We start from the raw sequence: 6,000 nt of genomic DNA on the forward strand, positions 1-6,000 counted from the left end.
ATGGGATCCAATAACATTAAACTTTCAAATATTTTAAACGTCTCTCCAGAACATACTGGATTTTATTTAAACAATCAGTACATCTTTTATATTTTTGATGTTCCACATATTATCAAAGCGATTAGAAACATGCTAATTAAATACAACTTTTATATCGATGGTAAAGAAATTTCGTGGCAATATATAAAAGACTTATGAAATTGATAAAACATTTCCTGTGAAAGCAGCATTCAAATTAACAGATTCCCACATATATCCATCTAATTTTCAAAAGGTGAAAGTCAAATTAGCCACCCAAGTATTTAGCTATTCAGTTCATGTGGGTATGAGTTTTTACATAAGATTTGGATACCTTCCTGCAAAAGCTACTGAAACCGCGCAATTTGTAAATACAATGGATCGTCTTTTCGATATTTTAAATTCATCCCAAACTTTTGCGTCGAAAAAATATAATGCTGCATTTAAAGGAACAGCCGTTCAATTGGAGTTCTTACGGGAATGTTTGTCTTTGATCGAAAAACTTGAGGTTCGAGACAGAAATAATATTAACATCGCGAATAAAATGAGGTTCATTAAATGTATTAAAATTTCCATAAATAGCGTCATAAATTTATATAATTTTCTTCGTGACACTGCTGGATTCGAATATTTACTTACCAAAAGGTTAAACCAAGATTGTCTTGAAAATCATTTTGGTAAAATAAGAAGTGAGAACGGAAATTGCATCAACCCGACCGCCATTCAGAGGACTTTTAAGAAATTGCAGTGCGTTAACCTGCTTAACTCAGGTGCAGAAAATTGTGAGGCAGATGCTGATCAAACGCTTTTAAAGCTTCCTGACTTTAAAGACGATTTTGTACCTGAGGATGAGGAGGTTGAAAAAGTAAATAATTTAAACATTGTAATAAATAGCATGGTTTACTCAAAAGATGAGATATTGCAAAAGAATTTTATTAGATACATATGCGGATACCTTTTAAAACAAACTTTGCGGATCCACTCTTGTGATAATTGCATTTTATACAGTAAAGAACACACTGAATTGGATGACTCTTCATTTTATTGTTTTTTAAAAGCATACGAAAATGCCAACAGATACATTTGGAAATCTGCAAATGCCAAATGATAAATTTGTCGAGCTAATTTGCAGAATTGAAATGATATTTCAAGAGAATTTTGAAAAATTAGCTACAACAACAAATATTTGTAGTACACTTTTAATTTTAAGCAATATGTTACCTTTTTCCCATCCTTGTAAATATTTCCCAAAAGAATTTGTACTAAGATTGTAGAGTAAGAATTTATTACACATTAAAAACAATAAATGGCAATTTTAAAAAAATAAACAAAAATAAGCTAATAATATGGAGAAACCTGTAAAATACATACAATTAAATGGAAAAACCCACTACCATATCAGTGTAAATAGCGATTAGGTTTAGGTAGTAAAAATTTTATTTATGAGCAAAACCCACTCTTATATTACTGTAAATATTAAATAAATAGTGATTAGGTTTAAATTTTAAATATTTTTATATTAGTTAAGCTTATTGTTTTCTTAAAAAAGATAGAGACATCTGTAAAGATCTTTAGGCATGATTTAAAATAGGCAATAAAATGTATTAAAACTCCAGTAATTTTATTATGTACCTAACCTTATTCACACCTTTTTTTTTATTAAATTCATTTGCGATATTGATTTAATCGAACATCGATATTACTGTTATATTATTATGATCAATAATCATTCGGAAATAAAAGCAATCAAATATCTCGTTTATCCAGGTAAAACATTTATTTCCTACCTATTGGATAGCTAATTTCATTGTAATATCTGTATTAGATAGTCTAGTATTAAAATAAAGCTCAAAAATTACCTACTACGGTACTGTCGGGCCGAAACGAAACATTTTGCTCAATAATAAAAAACCTTTTAATCAGGCCCTGACTCTTACCCCAAGCGAGAGAAAGACAATACCATTCCATCTCGCTTGCTTGTCGACCGCCAGATCAGAGAGACCGCTCGAAGTTGTGGAGCTGTTTCGTATAATTAGTTAAGCTGTGGTATTACTTTAATGACGTCAGAGCACCTCGGCCTTCTTTATTTCGGTGGTGTAGCTTTGAGCCGTCCCGCGGTATCGTCTCCGTTCAGTTGTAAGATGGAAGACACGCTCTGATCACGCAGCAAATCAAAATTGAACTTTGTTGTTTTCTCTTAAATTAAATTAACTTTACAACAAAAAACCGCTGCAGAAATTGAAGGCGGTTGAGTGAAGCAGTAATCGGCCCCCATGGTGGAGCAGTTCTTCTTAAAACCTTAAATTTGTAAGTAAGGTCTCTCCTTACATAGGAGAGCGCTACAAGTGATTGGGGCAGGAAAAACCTACCCACAACATTAAAAAAACACTCTGCATTCCATAATCTAAACCTAGGGTTGAATGATGCTGATGTATTTCAAGTAATTTTTTTTTTAAGATATAATTAACAGAATATGTGTTTTTAGTTCAAGTGTTAAGAGATGGGAGGGATGTACTATGTACCGGGCGGCCACTTAAGCGAGGTAAGCGGCTGTATCTCAGAAACTAATAATCGTAAAACCTTCATTGGCCGGCTACTAGGGGCCGTTACAGCTACTTTAAAATTTAAAATTCAATTTTTTCAAAAACCTTGCAATAACGGGCATCTTAAAATATTATTGTAATAATCTTCAAACATTTCCAGACAAAAAAGTCTTAACAAACACTTGTAAAGTAAAGTGGTGGGGAAAGTGTTTAGCTTGAGTGAGAAAAACAGCTGAAAACTGGCTCTGGATGGGCCGATTCTTCTAAAATAAGTTTTGGTCAAAAGTCTCTCTACTGCTTTATTTTTCATATCAACAAAATATTACTGTTAGCTTTCGCTAAAATCCGATAGGATCGATACCTCTTGCGATTTAAAATTTTTTAGGTTGTGACCCTGGGGGAGTAGAGGGTGAAGTAATTTTAGGTTAGAAAGTTGTCCCCCTTGACAAACCTTTTGACGTGTTTCGACGTTCTTTTTTTAAACAGTGGTTTTCGATAAATCCGTGGGGGGAAGTTTTCAAATGAACACCCTGTACATAAAAGAACCGAAAAAAAATATATATATACCCCAATAAATAAAATACATGAATAATAAAATAATTTACTTGTTTTTCTCCTTTATTTCCTTCATCCATTTAGCTAAGCACTTTATTCGATGACCATTCCATAAAACCTACGACCTGCATGCAGCTATACGAGCTCCTGACTTATCTTCCTTCGAAGACGTTTCTTCATCCTTCTGTACTACCAAAGAAGTTCAACGCATAGAAGAATTGACCCAAAAATAAGCAGAATTACCTCCCAGTATCCAATAGTCTGCTTATTCTCAGTACTCGTGGCTGAAGTTTCTCCACTATTTCTTTGGGAGATTGGGCTATTATCACCTCCTTCGATTGATTTTTTCCCATGTTTTTTACTAAAATTAAGCTCCGCGAAACTTAAGCATTTCACTTGAACTACTCATTATCGAAGTTTTTAGTTTTTCACATTTTTAAAATATTTGTACTGGCAAGATCGCCATATGTTATTTCAGGATATTAGTTAAAAATCACACGTCTTACTTAACGCATCTATATGAACTAAAAAACCAAAAACCCCACAATAAAAACATTACAACCAATCCAACATAGGACAATAACATCGAGTATTGCTTAGTCTACAATTAAACATTTTATAATGCAATTAAACATCTTACTATTTTCTAGCATGACCTTTGTTCTTCAAAACGTTCAAACCTTTTTATTTGAAGTTGTCTTGTCCGCAACTCTATTTTTTAGCTCTCTCGAAAGGTTCTTAATCCACCGCTATGCTTCACAGTGCCTATGGTATGTCTTCCATCTGATCCGTGTAACGGTTGATTTTTGCTTAAACTATTTTATATATTAATCTAATTCTTTAAAAACGAAGATTCTTAACTATTTAATCAAACAATTAAAAATTATCGAACTGTATATTACTACTTAATTCACAGCCATCCTGTATAAATAATATTCGTTTGAAAAGAATCCTAGTCTGGCATTCTTTGTACGCGTTCTTCGTTTTTTTTTTTGGGTTTTTCGCTCACGGGAATCCGCCGAGCATCGATCATTTCTGCCGAGATCCACTTCTCTGCAAATAGTACAGACTAAAATCGCTGTTTTGTGGCAATTTAACGCTTTAGTAATTTTTGCGTTCCTTTGTAGATTAATAGCTACAAAATTAGCAAATTAAATGAATTATATCTCTGTAGGAGTTCTTTTGAAATTCATTTGCTGACTTTGGTCAGGATAAATGGTTTTTGTCTTATAGTAGCATAGAAAATCTTTCGGTTAGTTTCCAGAAGAGACTTTATTCCAGCTTAATTGGTTTTTTTGGTTGACTATAATAGGTTTACATTTCTTTTTAGCTTAAATAAATCAATTTATATTGGAGGACTCGAAAGCTAGAACAATTTTATTAATTCTGTTGCTTTCCCATTGCTGAATTCTGAAAGTGTAAAAAAAAGTATATAAAAGCCACAAAATTCCACCATTGTGTAAGTAAAAGATAAACCTATTTTTTGTAATAATTTTATTAATATTAAGCCATAAGTAATAAGCCAAAAATATTAAAAATAAGTTCTTTATTCATCTTGAAGTTTGATATTAACTGTGCATTTTATTGACACTAAAAAATAATTTTATTACATAATAGCTTACTTCTAAAATTTTATTACAACAAATTAAATAAGTACTCTAAATTTAAATTAAATATTTATTCTTAAAATTATGATAAAAGTTACATGGGTACTGGGGTATTTTAGGGTTGAAGGATAGAGTGAAAAGAAAGACCCAAAGCAGTTCTATTCTTCCTCGTTGATCTCCGGTTTCCAGATTGGATGAAAGTTAGTTTGATATGATGAAGCTCCAGATATGTCCAGTTGTTTGATGGTGTCCTCGATTCCTTGAGTCTGTTGTGGTGTCCCAGGCTCCCAGATAAGTCGTTTATTTGTAAATTTGGTGCAGCCTAAATGCTGAAAACAAATTGATTAATATATATTTTTTTTGTAATTTTAATTAAGGCTAAATTGAAAACTTATTTTTACTTACCGTGTCCAAAGTATAATTTTTGCAAGTATTTATTTTATTCAAAAGTAGTGCTTAAAATATTACTTATCGATACAAAAGGTGTGATAACACAGTTTTTTATGTTTTTATATCGGCAGAAGTGTAAACCAAATTGTGATCACAATAAGGTGGGTTTATCTTCGTTGTATTTTCTTTATAAGCTTTTTAAGTGATACCATGGTATAATAGCTCGTTTTTTTTAAATTAAAGTTATATAATTAACAACCTAAATTTGAATTAAATTTACCTGTCATTTGAAAATAAATTTTAAAGCTTTTATTTGACCCTAATTTCCAGAGGCAGAGCTTTTACAAGACTTATAATTCGTAGATACTTCGTTCTTTATTTTATGCAGTAGTTTTTATAGTAAGTATCGTGTGGCCCTTTACTTAAATTCTATAGGGGTGTTTTAAGGGTAATTTGGTCACTGGCGCCCCTGAGCTTTATTTTAATTACTTCCTTTGTTTTAAAGAAATTGCACGACCACTCTCCGCGAGATAGGCTAGCCCAGCACTCTTTTCTTGTCCACCCTTTTATATTGCATTTTATGTTGACCTACGGTAAAAAAAAAATATAGGTGGCATCCGAATAAATTAATATTTGTTTCATCCGAAAAAAGAATGTTTTTCTAGTTTCTAGCACGATCCAAATTTTGTCTAGAAAATGCAATTTTCAGATGCATTTTGTTGAACATTTTTTAGTGGAAAGGGTACTCTTCTTGCAACTCTCCCATGAAGATTCATTGCCTCCAGGCGTCTCCTTATCGTTCTTGTACTAATATTCAATTTTCAATTTCTTTTTATTGCAACAAATGTCAAACATGGGTCTTTGTGTACCTCACGTGCCATGATTTT

General features: G+C 32.0%; 1 long non-coding RNA gene across 1 annotated transcript; it reads left to right on the forward strand.

Annotated features, from left to right (window-relative positions):
- Positions 1–2,536: 2,536 nt before the first annotated feature.
- Positions 2,537–5,355, forward strand: LOC126746944 (uncharacterized). The gene is made up of 3 exons (XR_007664045.1): positions 2,537–4,368; positions 4,447–4,575; positions 4,843–5,355. It is a non-coding gene; the product is annotated as an uncharacterized LOC126746944 (long non-coding RNA).
- Positions 5,356–6,000: the final 645 nt, after the last annotated feature.

The sequence above is a fragment of the Anthonomus grandis genome, chromosome 18 (genome assembly GCF_022605725.1).
Source record: "Anthonomus grandis grandis chromosome 18, icAntGran1.3, whole genome shotgun sequence".
In the NCBI taxonomy this organism is placed as follows: Eukaryota; Metazoa; Arthropoda; class Insecta; order Coleoptera; family Curculionidae; genus Anthonomus; species Anthonomus grandis.